This window comes from Carya illinoinensis, chromosome 4, assembly GCF_018687715.1.
Source record: "Carya illinoinensis cultivar Pawnee chromosome 4, C.illinoinensisPawnee_v1, whole genome shotgun sequence".
NCBI lineage: Eukaryota > Viridiplantae > Streptophyta > Magnoliopsida > Fagales > Juglandaceae > Carya > Carya illinoinensis.
The window spans coordinates 24367501-24373779 of NC_056755.1; positions in this window are offsets into that span (position 1 = coordinate 24367501).

Sequence of the window (6279 nt, forward strand, 5' to 3'; positions counted from 1 at the left end):
TGACCTCCTAACTAAAGATGCCCCATTTGAGTGGACACAAGATTGTCAAGAGGCCTTTAAAACGCTAATTGGCAAGCTTACCTCAGCACCCATAATGCAGCCACCTGATTAGACTTTACCTTTTGAGATTATGTGTGATGCAAGTAATTTTGCTGTAGGTGCTGTACTTGGATAGCGAAGGGAGGGAAAGCCTTTTGTCATTTACTATGCTAGTAGAACTCTAAATAGTGCTTAGATGAATTACTCCACCACTGAAAAAGAGTTGCAAGCTGTAGTGTTTGCTTGGGATAAGTTTCGTGCTTACGTGATTGGTTCTCCTATTATTATTTTTACGGATCATGCAGCCCTTAAGTACCTTCTTACAAAAAAGGATGCTAAGGCACGATTAATACGATGGATTTTACTTTTGCAGGAATTTGACATCACCATCAAAGACAAGAAAGGCGTGGAAAACATAGTGGCTGACCATCTCTCGAGTCTCACATTTGAGGACACCTCTGACCACCTGCCAATTAGGGATGATTTTCCCGATGAGCATTTACTATCTATTACTTCTCTATCATGGTTTGCTCATATTGTGAATTATTTGGCTGCAGATGAGATACCGGTGGATTGGAGCGCTCAGGACAAGAGGAAGTTCATAACTGAGGTACGTAATTTCTATTGGGATGATCCTTTTCTTTTCAAATACTGCCCTGACCAAATTTTAAGGCGTTGCATCCCTGATGAAGAGATTTGCTAGCGTCTTGGAATTTTGTCACTCTCAAGCTTGTGGGGGCCACTTTTCAATGAAGAAAACCGCTGCAAAAATTCTACAGTGTGGATTTTATTGGCCCACCATATTTAAGGATGCAAACATCTATTGTCGCTCATGTGAAAAGTGTCAAAAGTTAGGAGTTATATCCCGTCGTAATATGATGCCCTTAAACCCAGTTTTAGTGATTGAAATTTTTGATTGTTGGGGCATTGATTTTATGGGACCATTTCCTCCTTCTTTTGGATATCAATATATTATTGTGGCAGTAGATTATGTGTCAAAATGGGTAGAGGCAGCAGCTTGCAGGAGCAATGATAATAGGACGGTAATCAAATTTCTCAAAGAGAATGTGTTATCTCGATTTGGAACACCACGTGCTATCATTAGTGATCGAGGTACACATTTTTGCAACCGTTCTTTTGAGGCTTTGATGAAAAAATATGGGGTGGTACATAGATCTCTATTGCCTACCACTCCCAGACAAGTGGATAGGTAGAAGTTGCAAACAGGGAAATTAAGCAAATTTTAGAAAAAACGGTCAATCCAGATTGCAAAGATTGGTCTTTAAGACTAGTTGATGCGCTTTGGGCCTATCGTATAGCTTTCAAAACTCCCTTAGGTATGTCACCTTATAGGCTTGTTTTTGGGAAACCTTGCCACTTACCTGTGGAGCTCGAGCATCGAGCTTATTGGGCCATCAAGCATTTCAATTTTGATATGGGAGAAGCAGGTAAGCTTAGAAAATTTCAGTTGACCGAGTTAGAGGAGTTGAGAAATGATGCTTATGAGAGCTCTAGAATCTATAAGGCTAAAATGAAAGCGTTTCATGATAAAAATATTTTGAGAAAAACGTTTAAGCTTAATGATCGAGTGTTTTTATATGATTCTAGACTCCATAAGCACCCAGGAAAACTTCGGTCTAGGTGGACTGGCCCCTTTTTAGTAAGGAATGTTTTTGTAAATGGGGCGGTAGAAATAGAAGATCCTAAGGATGGTCGGATCTTTAAAGTAAATGGTCAACGCCTTAAAATATTAATTGATAGGCAAGTTCCAGAAGTAGAAGACATTCCACTTGTGGATCCAGTCTATCAACCTTGATCACACCACCAAGGTATGTGTTTCTTTATTTATTTTGTTTTGCTTTGCTTTGTTTTTGTTTTTTCTTATTTTCTTTCTTTTCCTTTAGTCTTTTGACTGTATCTTTTTACTCATATATCGGATTGATGCGATTCTTTATTCATTGGAAAGCTATCTTAAAGGGCTATAACTTTGTCTCTAATAAGGATTTCTAAATTTGAACTTCTGAAGGCTGTACGTGGCTGCCAAGACAAGTCCTAAAATTTAGGGGATTTTTTTATACGGAAATCAAGAGGACATTAGGGTTTCTTTCTTACCCTATATAAGCATATCATTAGCATGAAATGGAGAGGAGGAAGAGGCACAAGAGGCAGATCTGAAGAGAGGAGAAAATCACTTCCATGGCCACCGTTCGCTTCAGTTTTCTTTGGATCAATTATTTATCTATATTGATTTAGTTTTTTGCTGCAATATCGCTTTCTGAGTATATTGTCGTCATTGGATTTTATCAATAGGGGTAGTAATTCACGTTTTTTAAAAGTGGTGAATGTTTTTTCAAAGGGTTACATTTGATTTAAGTCTGGTTTATAAATCTATACCTTCCGATTGGGAATTGCGGGAATTGAGTTTCTAATTGAGTTATCCAATGAATTAAGAATAATTAAAATACCATATTTGTGCAAGGGATTCCCGACGCTCTACTGTTTGTCAAATTTGAGTACTTCTTCTGTTAATCACTTTGCTTCACTTGAATTTACATTTAAAATTAATCTTTGTTCTCTATTACTTATTTAATATTTTTTCTTTAGTTTCTTTGTTCCTCTTGCTATTCTTTTAATTTGTCTCCTTGTGGAATCGACACCCCAAAGCTGTGCTACAACTACCGCGTTATTCTTTGGGCGTAATTAGGACTTATTTATTTAATTAAAAGAGCTTACTTTATTAGTTTAGAATAAGTGGCCTTGAGGATGTCAGCCCACACATGTCTTATTTCTAATGAACTAGGGTTTTTGGGAAGACCTTATATTTTGGCCAATGGCATATTTGGAAAGTTATTATTTAAAGTAAACTAGGATTTTAGACACTGTTCATGCTACAGAACCGCGGCTCACTTAGGGTTTTGGAGATTTTACTTAAACCACTTGTAGCCTCATTTGAGAGCGTAAGACATTTTTTTATTGAATTTTCATTGTGAGTGAGTTTTCTCCTCTTGTTCTTAATTGAACTCTTGAACTTATCAAAGGTAAATCACAACATTTGGGTTCTTGAGGCGAGATTTCATTGGGTCTAGATCTTAATATAATCTAGGTACTTGAAACAAGTTCTCAACGGGTCTAGATTATCCATCCATAGACTTGAGTTTGGCGTTCTTGGGTTTGTTTTCCAATATTGTTGTTGGGTCTCAAAGCGAGTCGATTGGGGTTCACATCACGTGGGCTTTGGGCTGATTAGTTGCAATGCAAATGCAGGTGCACCACCGTGGGGATTGCCGTTGACTTGGGCTTCGGAACGATATTCCATCTATTGAAATGTGTTGGATCAATTCTCATCCACTAATTCACTCTATGAATGATGAAAAACAACAATAAAAGTAATGAGGTCCGTATAAAAAAGGTGAGAATGAATTAATAAGACAATTAAGCTCAGAACATCGTTTAGAGACGACTCATCACTTGTAAGTTTGTTAATGCCGTCAACTTAAGTTAAAACCTTAACAATGGCAGGTTGTGATCTTGAAGGACATGTGGCACTTCTTGGGCTCGAGGAAAACCGATGGTAGGGCTTGTGATGACTAATCACTTGTGAGTAGATTAATGCCCTTAACTTTATTTAGAAGCCTAACAATGGTGGAATGAGAACCCAAGGGCCGTGTGGCACATCCTAGGCCTGAGGAAAACCAATGGTTTGGCATATGTGCGCTACAGTTCATGAAAAGACGGGTTTCTTCGAGCCAATTCGTCCAATGCTTGAAATTAACTAGGAGTGTTAGTGAGGGATGGATGTGATGAGATTTCCCTTGAGAAAATGGTTTAAGACGCGTCGGCTTTGGGCTGATTAGTTGCAATGCAAATGCAGGTGCACCTCCGTGGGGATTGGCGTTGACTTGGGCTTCGGAACGATATTCCATCTATTGAAATGTCTTGCATCAATTCTCATCCACTAATTCACTCTATGAATGATGAAAAACAACAATAAAAGTAATAAGGTCCATATAAAAAAGGTGAGAATGAATTAATAAGAAAATTAAGCTCAGAACATCGTTTAGAGATGACTAATCACTTGTAAGTTTGTTAATGCCATCAACTTAAGTTAAAACCTTCACAATGGCAGGTTGTAATCCTGAAGGACATGTGGCACTTCTTGGGCTCGAGGGAAACCGATGGCAGGGCTTATGCAGGCTACGATCAGAAGAATGAAAGGAAAGGCGGGTTTGTTCGGGGCCAATTCGTCCATTGCCTGTAATGGGCTAGAAGGGTTAAGGTGTGATGCATTTGATGAGATTTCACTTGAGAAAATCGTATAAACGGCATGGGTTAGGGCCTGATTAGTTGCAATGCACATGGAGGTGCACCGAGGTTGCGATTGGCAGGGACTTGGGCGTTGGAATGGCATTCCTTCAACGGAAATGTCGTGGATCAATTATAATCCACGAATTCACTCTTAGATTGATAAAGAACAAGAATAGATGTTGTAAGGTCCACATATATAAGTTGAGAAAGAATTAAAAAGGAAATTAACCTCAAAACATGGTTTAGAGATGACTAATGACTTGTGAGTTGATTAATACCCTCAACTCAAGTAAAAAGCTCAACCATGGCGAGATGAGAAGATGTGGGGCATGTGGCACTTCTTGGGCTTGAGGGAAACCGTTTGTATGGTGAATGGGGTCTACAATTGGAATGGTGATAAAAAAGATAGGTTTCTTCGTGCCAATTCGTTCAATGCTAGAAATGAGCTGTAAGGCTTTAATCGTGGACTGATTTGATGAGATTTCCCATGAGAAAATGGTGTAAACGTTAGGTGCTAGGGACCAATTAGTTGTAGTGAGCATGGAGGTGCGCCTAGGTGGTGATTGGCTGTGACTTCTGCGTTACAATGACATTCCTTCCGTTGAAATGTTCAAATTCACGCTAAGAATGATGAAAAAGAGCATCAAAACTTGTAAGGCCCATATAAAAAACTTGACAAAGAATTAAAAAGGGAATAAAGTTCAGAACATGGTTTTTAGATGACTCATTACTTGTAAGTTGATTAATGCCCTTCACTGAAGTTAGAAGCTCAACCATGGCGAGATGAAAACCTGTGGGGAAACCGATGGTATGGTGTATGGTGTATGTGGTCTACAATTGGAACAATGATAGAAAAGACAAGTTTCTTCGGGCCAATCCGTCCAATGCTACAAATGACCTATGTGGGTTAATTTTGGATGGATTTGATGAGATTTCCCCTTGAGAAAATGGTGTGAAGGGCGGGGGCTTTGGGCCGATTAGTTGCAATGCACCTGGCGGTGCGCCTAGGTGGCGATTGGCTGTGACTTGTCTGTTCCATTGACATTCCATTTGTTGAAATGTGTTGTTGGATCAAGTCTAATCTTCAAATTCACTCTAGGAAGGATGAAGAACAACAATTAAATTTGTAAGGCCCATTTAAAAAAGGTGAGATAGAATTCAAAAGGGAAATTATGTTCAAAACAAGGTTTTGTGATGACTAATCACTTGTGAGTTGATTAATGCCCTTAACTTTATTTAGAAGCCTAACAATGGTGGAATGAGAACCCAAGGGCCGTGTGGCACATCCTAGGCTCGAGGAAAACCAATGGTTTGGCGTATGTGCGCTACAATTCTTGAAAAGACGGGTTTCTTCGAGCCAATTCGTCCAATGCTTGAAATGAACTAGGACTGTTAGTGAGGGATGGATGTGATGAGATTTCCCTTGAGAAAATGGTTTAAGAGGCATGGGCTTTGGACTGATTAGTTGCAATGCAAATGCAGGTGCACCTCCGTGGGAATTGGCGTTGACTTGGGCTTCGGAACGATATTCCATCTATTGAAATGTGTTGCATCAATTCTCATCCACTAATTCACTCTATGAATGATGAAAAACAACAATAAAAGTAAGAAGGTCCGTATAAAAAGGGTGAGAATGAATTAATAAGAAAATTAAGCTCAGAACATCGTTTAGAGATGACTAATCACTTGTAAGTTTGTTAATGCCGTCAACTTAAATTAAAACCTTAACAATGGCAGGTTGTGATCCTGAAGGACATCTGTCACTTCTTGGGCTCGAGGGAAACCGATGGTAGGGCTTATGCGGGCTACGATCGGAAGAATGAAAGGAAAGGCAGGTTTGTTCGGGGCCAATTCGTCCATTGCCAGTAATGGGCTAGAAGGGTTAAGGTGGGATGCATTTGACGAGATTTCACTTGAGAAAATCGTATAAACGGC